Below are 12332 nucleotides of genomic sequence, written 5' to 3'. Positions count from 1 at the left end.
TGGAGATGTCCGGTAGTTGGGGGTGAGGGGTGGCCTTCTCTCCTCTGCTCTCTGAGAAGGAGTGAGGACATTTGGCTTCTACTCCCGCCGAGTCTTGGTTCCTGGGTGGTCTCTGGTCTGCGAACTGCAAGATGAAGATGTCTGCTCCTTGTCAGTTCTTGCTGGTGTTGAGTAGAATCTGCTTGTCCACCGTGTCTGGCTCCTTTGTCCTGCATTCTCTGTGTTACAGGATGGTGGCTATGGCCAACGCTGCTACCGAGGCTGCTGGCAAGTGCTCAGATCTGTCTCCTTGCCTGGATTTTCCCTCTCTGTCCTAACTCTGTGTATAGTGATGGCACACTTGGTGTGATTCTCTGGCTTAGGACTGTTCACTGGAACTCTAAAACTGCTTTCTATGCGAGAGCTTGTTTAGCCTACAGGTTCTCCTCCACCATCTTCCGGGAACCCCCTATGACCATGGTTTAAATTTTATTTCTTTGGGATAAAATGAAAATGTTATCTAATTTCAAGTTTTATAAAGTTTATGCTATGTAAGGGCCTTTCTAAGGTGAAGATTTAATATACTGATGTCAAACTAACCTTTAATTCTATGAATTACATGTATTGTTACACTTGTATTTTTGTAATCAACTTTTTAATAACTGTTTTTCATTTCTTGCATTTGAAGAATGAAAAATATGGAATACTTCACAAATTTTCATACCATCCTTGTGCAAGTACCATTTTAATCTCTGTATTGTTGTAATTTGGGTAGACCTGCTGCTGAAGCATGTAGTATCCTCTAAATTTAAGTACGTAATGATACAATATTTATACAGGCATATATCCATGGTTGCCTATTTGTAACAAGGAACCCTTATTGTTCCTAAAAATGCTATTGATCTTATTTCTCTAAAATTCTGTGCATAGTGGAAAAAACTTTTATTGCATGGTCGATTGTTCACATTTGCAATTTTTTGTCAATAACTATTTTGTCATTTTCATTTTAAATTTGGTCATACTTTGAAACCTTTACAGCTAAGTCCAAAGGTGATGGCTTTTCAAGTACTTATTTATCAACTGAGTTAGCTTTGTGGAGCTAATGGATTCAAAGTAAGCCTTTCTTAAGAGCTATTTCTAAACTTCTGCAGGTTAAAATCTCCTAAATGAGGTCTCAGTGGCACAAATGTCTTCCTGACCCTTTATCCTTCTTCCATGTAGGAACAGACCAACCAGAATATCTTAAACTGACAGCATAGATTCTTACTGGAACAAAACTAATCTTAGTTACAAGGGTTCATAGAGAGATGAACACTTCAGACCGAATTGTTCAGAATAGAAGGTATTTTATCAAAATGTAATTGTTTGGGCTGGGACGTTGGCTCAGTGGTAGAGCGCATGCCTTGCATGACTGAAGCCCTGGGTTTGATTCCTCAGCACCACATAAGCTAAAAGAAAAAAGCCGGAAGTGTTGCTGTGACTCAAGTGGTAGAGCGCTAGCCTTGAGCTGAAGAGCTGAGGGACAGGGCCCAGGCCCAGAGTTCAGACCCCATGACTGGACCCAAAAACAACAACAACAAATATATATATATAATTGTTTATTATACCTATTATTTCAAAAGTAGCTAAAGCCAAAAAGGTGAAAAAGTTGTTTATATGCATGTTTACTTAATATCCTGGCCTGTCTACCATACAACCAGGCAGGAACTTACACTAATGACTTTCTATCACCAAATATGTCCATAGCTCCTGAAGAAGTCTACATATTTTTCATTGATATTAGGCCTTAAATTGGTAATGTTTTAATCAAAGTGTTTCCTCTTGCCTCCAGGCTTTAAATTTACAAATGGTAAAGCTTTAAGTCTAACTCTACCAAAAACTGAGGTAGAGATAATGGAATAATACTTTAAAACAGAGTTGCCTTTGATACCCTAACCAAAACAGAACAATGCATAACAATTTCTTATATTATATATACTTATATATTTTATATTTATATGTGCTGATCTTAAATTTCACACAGTGAATCTTACTAGAATTAATTCATAGTTTTACAAATAAATTGAAATTATTCCCATAAATAGATTGGAACATAAATAATTAGGTTTAGAATATATATTTGAATATAAAAAGTATCAATGCAATATCTTTGCTATAAACTTGTGATACCATCTAAGTGTTCTTGGTCTTCTGAATTCACATAGTAAAAAAAAAAAAAAAACAAAGTATTGTTTTCCTCTAATCTAGAAGAGATTTTACACTGCTGCTGTGTTTATTGTACTAACTCGCTGGTCCCAAAGTGATTTTCTTCATATGATGCCTAAAAGCTATTATTCTTCTGCAGTAGCCACGGGTCAGAGGATACCAGGTCCCAGTTATCTGCATCATCAGATAACAATGGCAAGTCTTCTCTCCTTGGCCCATGCAACATGCTAACAGAAAGTAATTGAAGACCCATCTCAATTTCTTATTTCCTATAGTATTTCAGGGTCCCAATTCCTTTACTAATTAGCAGTAAGCAATTGTGAAATGTAAGGCAACTTAAAATGAAAGAGGAAACCACAATATATGAGAGAATGTACTGTAGTTCAAACTTTCAATTTACAGATGACAAGCCCATATGAGTAAACAAAATCACAAATGTCAAAAGATTAATTTTAATACCCCTCTCCTAATGATTAATGAAAGATTTCAGTGCAGCCAAAAAAATAATTTCTGGAATCATAGATCCATAATTGGTCTACCAAGACTAGGAAAACTTGATTTAGAGGTCAAATATAATTTAGAAAAACATTAATTGAGAAGACCCTTAGTGCTTCAAAACACTAGTACTTCAGTAAAACTTGGTTCTGTAGTATAAAAATGTCATTTTCAAACCAATGATAACCTACATTTAATCTCCTGAAAGTATATTCCTTTTCAAATAAACTTTTTAGAATCATATTCAACAAAATAACACTTGACAAGTAGATGATAGTGACATTAAAAGTTTCTCAAGTGCAGGAATCAAGCTACAATAGAGTTGATTTATTTACCCAACACTAATGCCAAATAAGTTCAACCATTCAATAAAGTGTAGAAATAGCATCTCCTACCATTTGCGTTGTTCAGTAGGTGCCTTCCAGATGTGCTAAATATATCAACCTCCCATAATTCTAACCCAAATATTAGCTAATAAAGTAAATTTCATCACGTAAGAAGGTACATTTTAAAAAGTCACTAATAGTTGCCTTATCATGTGTTGCCTTATCATATATTTTCCCTATATGTCTAACATAGTAAGAAATATGACTTTAAATCATGAATATGGTTACTGATCAGAGATGTGACAAACATAAAATCTATCTTCTATTTCTACCATATTCCTCTAAGTAGTAAATTTTAGTTTTCTTCTTTTTCCTAAACTTATAGGTAGTAGAAAATATCATCCCATGTAAAATAAAATAATCACACACCATTGCACAAAGCCATTTATAAAAACTGGTAGTTAGCTATAAATTCTAAGCGATTTTTAAACTTTCTTGTTGAATAAAGATTAATCTTCCAAAAAGATGAGAATAAAATGATGTTTAAGTGCTTCACGTCCCCAGTCTTGCAAATTGTTATTACAGATCCATGAATTATGGAAGTATATGCTGACATCAAGCATGAATTATGGAAGTATATGCTGACATAAGTTCAAGTATATGCAGGATTGAAACTCTATGGAATGTATATAAACCTTTCAAATTATTAACAGACAGTTTAACAGAATGAATATCATGAAGTTGAAACCAGAAAGGAATAATAGTAAAGACATAGAATAAATGAAAAATGGAACAAGGGGCAAGTACAGCTAGAATACTCAATGTACACATGTAATAAGTAAGTGGTAAATCTGAAATAAATCTTGGAAAAAAGGTTGGTTGAGAATGATAGAATGAGTGACTCTGACCCAGGAGCATTGGACAATTAGATGGACATATTTAATTGTAACACACTTGCACAACCTTTTGAAATTCAGTTAAAAACACAACTACAAACAAAAACACACAAAAATCACAACCAAACAGCAATCTCTAGAAAGTATGTATATGACCTCACAAAATTTTAAGCAGTTAATGAAGGGCAGTCTTGGGAAAAGCAAACAAAGCTGTTCAAAGAGGGCAGGTTTGGGTAGGGGAGAATTTTGAACAGATTTAAATAGATTGTCTAAGGTTATAAATCACCTACATCTACTGCAAACATTTTATTCCGTATTTTTTTTTTTTTTGGTCTGGTCGTGGGGCCTGAACTTTGGGCCTGGGCGTTGTCCCTTAGCTCTTCAGGTTAAGGCTAGTGCTCTACCACTTGAGCCATAGCTCCACTTCTGGCTTTTTTCTTTTTTTCTTATGTGGTGGAATCAAACCCAGGGTCTCAGGCATGCAAGGCAAGCGCTCTACCACTGAGCCACTTTCCCAGCCCCCATTCTGTGAGTATTCTTTGTCTGAACTGGTTACTCCAGTCCTGAGTTGTGGCTTTATAGCTTATGAAGATCGAATGGAAGAATCAAGATCAAGAACCCATTACACCACTGGAGAGAAAACAGTCCTCTATGGTTTCTCTCATCTCTCTTCACTACTCTTTTCTCATACTTTTAATAAAGTCAAGTGATTTTGAATTATATTTCCTTCTTTTTCACAGAATTACTGTTTGGTAATTAAATGTCAATTCGCAAATTTTGATTTCTTTTTTTTTTTTTTAAAGAACTTTGAATTTAAATTCCACTACAACATTGTTTCACACAGTCAGAGTTTATTTTTTGGGTAAGGACAATTCTCAAGGGAACCTACAGGATTTACAGCAAGGTTTGTTTGTTTAGTGTGAAAATGAGCCATATTCACCCACATTGCTCCCTCTCAGCTAAGTCTCCATGGATTTCTTTGCATGAAAGCCTATTTTCCCAGACAATTTTAAATTTTCTTAATAGGCTAAGTTGTTAAAATTTTGAACAATTAAAATTTACCTGTCATAAATTTTTAACTCTTTTGAAATTCCTTTATCAGAATCGTGAATTCACCAATCTTAATCCCACCTTCACCATCAAAAACAGTTAACATGTTGCTTTCATTATATAGTGTCCATGAAAATACTATTTTCCAGTGTCTTTGTTATGCATATATTTGACCATATAAGCTGATGCTGAGCAAAATGAACTCCAAGATATGGAAACATATTTATTTGTGGTTGTTTTTTTTTTTATGTACTATGTGATTTCTATTTTCTTTGAGATTTTCCCCTATGTTTTATCCCCTCCTCTGTTTGATTTTGGTACTCTGTGTATTGTGTGTACATTTACCTTAATTAGGGAAGGGAACAGGAACAAAAAAATGGCGAGACAAAGGACGAACAGCAAACCAATGCAATAGCAATTCTCACAAGACAATAAGTTGGAAATGTACATTACAACTTGGGAGGGGTAATAGGGTGAAGGAAAAACTGAGAAAAATGAGAGAGGGGATAACAAGTTTGAAAACTTATGTATTCACTAACTTACAATGGCTGTAACCACAGTGCACATCACTTTCACATTAAAATTAAATTAAAAAAATAAGCTGATGAAATAAAATTTCACTGTTTTGGTATAGTAAATATTGTTCTTTATGTAGTAACTTTTAAAATATCGGTATTATTTGGCATCTAATTTGAATTAATTATCTCTTCTTTATCAGAGGGTCATCAACTGTAATGATATCCAACTACACAGTTTTTTCACAATATACTTGCCAATATTTTGAAAATAGAATAAATTTATACTTTGTTATACTAAAATAGAAAACAGTTTAATTCTATGGAAACCCATAACTTTTAAAAGTAAATAAGTTGCTAAGAGGACAGAATGCATGTATTCTTCAAAATTCCTATGACTAATAACTACTCATTTTCAAATTCTGAACATTCCATACCTGAGAGATTCAAAATATACCTGTTTGCATGTTATGTAATTCTGCAGTAGATGCATTTTCCAATGGAGTGTTACAGACTGAGAAGTGAACAGAAAAAGAGCCACATTCTGATATGGGATATGAAGCATGTGATAATTAATTCTTCAAGAGTAAGCAGTTGTTTATCAGATTAAGCTGTTATTTCTATGACCATCAATCACAAGATTTATGCCATAAAGTCATCCTAGCCCACCAGTTTCCAACTGGTAGGGTGCACCTCAAAATTCCCTTAATTCACATCAAGAATAGCTTATGTCCATTGTGAAAATACACTGCACTTCTGCTAATGTGATGCCCTCCATATTCTGGAAAGAACACCACTATATACAGAGTTGTATCATTTTTCCTCTATTGGTATTCTTGCAAATATTATTTATATTTATACATTCTTAACTACCATAGATAATCACGATGCGAAGATTGGAAGATTACAGTTCAAAGACTGTGAAGACTCAGGGTCTATGTTGAAGGGGAAGAATGATGGAGGCTCTGGCCTCAGGATTATCTGTGGACTGTGTTTGAATATTAGAAAAGCTCTTGGCATGCCGGGCTAGAGAGGGAAAATGTTCTCTCTCCCTATCTCAAAACACATGTCACAGACTCCTGAGAGCTGAGTAAGTAGCTCTTCTGCTTGCTTAAGCATAGTTAAACAGCTGGTCAAGCATTTCCCTGAGATTGGAGAAGTGGTTTGAGCTTGCTCTAAAATAGTTTAGATACTAATATACCAAGACAGGGCTGGAAAGGTGGCTCAGTGGTAGACGATTGCCTTGCATGTATGAGGCCCTAAGTTCGATTCCTCAGCACCACATAAGCAAAAAGAAAAAAGCCAGAAGTGGTGCTGTGGCTCAAGTGATAGAGTGCTAGCCTTGAGCCCAAGAGCTGAAGGACAGCACCCAGAGTTAAGGCCCCACGACCGGACCCCCCCCAAAAAAATATACCAAGACATTATCTCATAGGTCAAGTAAAAATGTATCTGTTGAAATTTTTGTGTGAATGTCTTCTGACCAAATCTTGGCAAAGATCATGCTTGCTTGTCTTTAAATACCACTAACAATAAAGCACAGCATGCAGTGGCAATTGCTGTTTGCACTCTGCATCCCCTGTGTCCTGGTGATTTTGTTACCCTTACCCAGGGATCCAAATGCACTAGATGTTACAATTGGAGCCCAAACAGGGACCATGCATTGTTGAATTCAGGAAGGGATATTCAGGTAAGTAATTTTAATTACAGGGTGATAGGACAAGTTAAATCTACTCCGTACTTACTTATGCTTAAACATTTACTTGCTGCTTATGGTGTAAATATTTCTTCTTCTGACATAGAAATGTGTATTAAGGTAGTTAGGAAATGGAATCCTTGGTTCCCTGATGAAGGAAAATTCGATGTTGATAATTGGAAATGAGTAAAGAATATTGTAGAAAAAGCTGTTCGAGAAAGGGAAAACATTCTTATTAGATTTTGGTCCATTTGGGCTATTTTACATACCCTTTTTAAAGCTTCGAATGAGGAAAGATTAATAGCAGAGTTAAAGAAAGTGGTCACCCCTTCTATTGTAGATTTACAGTTGGACTCCGAGGTTAAGGACACAATAGATAAGGATGCATTGCAATTAACAGAGAAAAAACAAGAGGTAAAAAAGGCTCAAAAGGAATAAAGTGTAAACAAAATGTCTGAGCAAATGCAATTGATTTTCTCAAAATTACAACATATGGAGTTGGAAATTAGCAGAGTGAAAGGAGAACCTGAGAAAGTGAAAGTAAAGCAGCCTTTGGCTCCTCGACTGGCTGATGCAATTTTTACAGCATCACTCCCTCACAAACAGAGGGCTCAGACAGTGAGTTTGATGATGAAATGCCTATTTTTTCTTATCCTGTAATTCGACCACCCCCTATGAATAGTATAGCTCAACCAGCCAGATATGAAGGTGTTGCTGTTGATGATATTGGTAAACTTAAGAAGGCAGTTGTATGGTCCTCAGTCTCATTATGTTAAGGAATTGCTTAATGGGCTTGCCCGACATTACAATAATTTTGCTCCAGTGGATTGGAAGATGCTTTGTAGAGCCTTGCTTAAGAAACCTAAATACCTACAATGGAAAATGTGGTTTACTGAGTTATGTACAAAAAGGGCTAGACAAAATGCACAGAGCAGTAATCCACACCTGCAGAACAATATGCGGATGCTCATATAAATGTAAACTCTCCTGAAGAGATCCATGAGCAGTTAAGAGACATAGGTATTGAGGCATGAGAAAAGGATTCCACCGGTAAGAGAGCATTATGGCTCTTGGACTAAAGTAATTCAAAAACCTAATAAACCCTGTATTGAATTTTTATCACGATTGAAATTGACCGTGGAACGTACTGTTGTGGGAGAGGCTGCATGGCAGCAACTGCTGAGCATGTTGGCTTATGAGAATGCTAATGAGGACTGTAGACGAGCTCTATGGCCTATTAAAGAATCTGGGGATGTGAATACATATTTAAGGGCCTGCAAAGACTTTATATCTGGATCCACGAATATTCAGGTGTTTGGTGAAACTATGACCACTACGTGGCAAGATTTGCAAACAAAACCCTCTAATCTAAAGTGTTTTGGATGTGGTCAAATGGGACATATAAAGAAAAATTTTAAAAAGGCTACTGTTGTTGACAAGAGAGGACCAGGAATTTGCCCTAAACGTGAAAAAGGGAAGCACTGGACAAGGGAGTGTAGAGCAAAAATAGACAATAAAGGAATTCCTATAAAATATGCTTAACTTATGCAGGGAAACTCTCCATCGGGCTAGCCCCAGGGACCAGGATTAATAACCGAGGGCAGCCAACCATCTTTTCCCTCGTCCCTGCCACAGCCCACAGAGCCGCAGTGGACATACAAGCCTTAAAAGATTTAATTTTGAAAGGTGGTGATAAGACACAAAAAATTCTTACCGGAATTTATGGGCCTTTACCTGAAGGAACATTTGAAGTATTGACCGGTAGATACAGTCTTAATACAAAAGGAGTTTTAGTACATTTAGGAATTATTGATGCTGTCTATATTGGGGAAATAAAAATTTTAATGTCAGCTTCTGCAGATATTTCCTTTAAAAAGGGAGAACGAATTGCTCAAATTTTGTTATTACCATATATATATATCTATTGCAAAGTCATTTGGGGGATTTGGAAATACTAACCAACAAAAATGTGTTTTGGACTACTCATATTACTAAAATACAGCCTAAGATTAAAATTAATATTCAGGAAAAGATATTGACAGGACCAATAGATACTGGCTCAGATATTACATTTATTAAAACTCATGAATAGCCTAATCATTTATTATATAAAATAATCCCCTGTAATATTAAAGGAGTTAACAAAACTCCTGTAAATTTTATATGACAAGCAGTGTTGTATGTTATTATAACGACAGAAGATGGACAGACAGCTGTCCTTAAACCTTATATTATGGAGGTTCCAGTTAACATAATTGGTAGAGATGTACTGGAACAATGGGGAGCTCATATTCAATTTTAACATTTTTATATGGAGCCCATCATGATATTATGGAAATCTGAGGAACCTCTTTGGATTGAGTAATGACCTTTATCTAAAGAAAAATTATAAGCAGCTCATCAATTAGTTGAAGAACAGTTAACCAAAGGACATATTGGGCCGTCTATGTCACCATGGAATTCTCCAATATTTGTTATTAAAAAGAAGTCAGGGAAATGGAGATTGCAGACTGATTTACGAGGAGTTAAGGCATCCATGTACCCTATGGGGGTTTTACAACCTGTTATACAGTCGCCTGCAATGCTTCCTAAAAATTGGCCAATAATAGTAATAGATTTACAAGATTGCTTTTTTTACCATTCCTGTACATGTAAAAGATTGTAAAAGACTTGCCTTTTCTTTACCACAAATAAATCATCAAGCCCCTCATCAGTGCTTCCAATGGAAGGTGTTGCCCCAAGGAATGATGAATTCTCCAACTATGTGTCAGATATATGTTGATAAGGCCTTAAAACCTGTTAGACAAAATGGCCTCACATTTATATTTTTCATTATATGGATGATATTTTATTTGCAGGACCAAATATGACAGAATTAGAAAAGGTGTTATAGTGCTTACCCTCTATAAAGATTTTGGATTAATAATAGCACCTGAAAAAATACAAAAAATACAGTGGTAAAATATTTAGGATACGTTGTTTTTAGACAAACAGTCGCACCTCAAAAAATATCTTTATGACGTGATCAATTACATACGTTAAATGATTATCAAAAGTTACTAGGAGATATTAATTGGATGCAACCGGCCTTAGGAATTCCTACTTATCAATTACATAATTTGTTTTCATTATTACAAGGGGAATCTGATTTACATAGCAAAAGAACTTTAACTAAGGAAGCTGAAAGAGAAGTACAATTTGTACAATAGAGAATAAAAAATGGTTTTACATCGAGTAACGCTAAATCAACTCATAAATTTATATATTTTAGATAGATGGAAATAACCAACAGGAATTATAAGAGAAAATGAGATACCATTAGAATGGATTTATACACGGCATAGATTTACAAAAAATATGCCATATGAACAATAGTTGGCAATTATTATTCAAAAGGGCAGGCAATGGGTATTTACCCTATCAGGGTATGATTTATTTGAAATTATCTTTCCTTTGCCAAAAGACTAAGTAAAATATTTTTTAAACATGTCTGAAATGCTACAAATAGCATTAGTAAATTTTACTGGGCAATTTTCCTATCATTTCCCCAAATGTAGATTGTGGGATTGCTTACATACACAACAATTTGTAATTAATAATATAATTACCACGGCCCCTATTTCCACTGCTCTTACTGTTTTTATACATGGCTCCAAAACAAAAAGTGCTTATTGGACAACAAATAAATATTGGGTACAAACAACTACTTTAGCATCAGTTCAACAAAATGAACTTTTTGCTATTATTAAGGTGTTACAAGATTTTGTGGGAGATATTAATATTGTTACTGATTCTGCCTATGCTGTAGGGGTTGTGACTAATATAGTCACTGCTGTTACATATTCATCTAAACTCCAGCTAAACCAAGTATTTAAACAATTACAAGCATTACTGCAACAATGTAATGCCAAAGTGTTTGTAACTCACATTAGGGCTCACTCTTCGTTACCTGGGTACCTTGTATATGGCAATAATCATGTTGATAGTTAGTTTTGCTTCTGCTAAACAGGATCATGCTCATTTACATACAAATGCTGGCCATTTACATATGCATTATAAAATACCTTATTCTCAAGGTAAACAAATTATAAAAACGTCTCCTATCTGCAGACCAATGCATTTGACAGTTGTACCTGCTGGAGTAAATCCTCGAGGATCACAACCTAATGAGCAATGGCAAATGGATATAATCCATGTACAAGCCTTTGCCCATTCTTCCTTTGTACATGTTACAATAGATACTTATTCCAAATTTGGGCTTTTGCCCTTACGGGAGAAAGTGTTAACAATGTAATAGAACACTTTTTGGAAGCTTTTGCCATTATGGGAGTGCCTGCCAAATAAAGACTGATAATGGACCAGCCTAAAAAATTATCAAATTTAAAAGATTTTGTGAACTTTATGATGTGGTACATATTACAGGAATAGAATATAACCCCCAAGGACAATCCGTTATTGAACGAGTTCATTGCACACTAAAACAACAAATCAAAAAATTTAAAAGGAGGAAAAGGTTGGATGAAAGTATGGATATTTTGTGGTTTTCCATGCAAAATCCTAAAATAATTTTACATCAAGTTCTTTTTGTTCTTAATATTTTAAACTTACCACAAGTAGCTACTTTAACTAGAGCTGAGTGCCATTTTGAACAAATATCAGAAAAACCTTATTTAAATGCTCCCGTATGGATTAAGATTGCATTGGATGCAGAATAGCAACTAGGAACGTTATTACATAAGGGGCGAGGATAGGGTTTTGTGTCTACACAGGATGGCAAACAATACTAGCTTCCTGCCTGATGCATACAGACGCAGCCCATTGAGGACAGCCCCATATCCTGCAAGGAATAGGCCACCAGTTGAGGAAAAAGAAATCCCCACTGCCCACCTGGGGGCAGGTTAAAAAGTTGACTGCAGAAGGACAAAAGATGTTACAATGCAATGGTAAACCTGTCATGGCTGAGAACTTATTCTTGGCCATGTGTGCCCTGCTTACTAAAACTCTGTCCATCCTAATGCTAATTTATTGGGCCTTTGTTCCTAATCCTCCTTTATTGGAACCTGTTGTTTGGGGAGACATGGATATAACCATCTATCATGTTCCTGCTGTTTTATCTCCTCCTTGGAATAATTTGATATTTTGCAATAAGGATGATGTAGCTTTTTCAATTTTA

The 12332-nt window shown here is 35.4% G+C and overlaps 1 pseudogene; it reads right to left on the bottom strand.

The window, feature by feature from the left end:
• Positions 1-671: 671 nt before the first annotated feature.
• Positions 672-771, bottom strand: LOC122096812 (annotated as a pseudogene).
• Positions 772-12332: the final 11561 nt, after the last annotated feature.

This window comes from Dipodomys spectabilis, unplaced genomic scaffold (genome assembly GCF_019054845.1).
Source record: "Dipodomys spectabilis isolate Male_0828 unplaced genomic scaffold, ASM1905484v1 ptg000391l, whole genome shotgun sequence".
Classification (NCBI taxonomy): domain Eukaryota; kingdom Metazoa; phylum Chordata; class Mammalia; order Rodentia; family Heteromyidae; genus Dipodomys; species Dipodomys spectabilis.
This window is presented reverse-complemented; position numbering and strand designations above follow the sequence as displayed.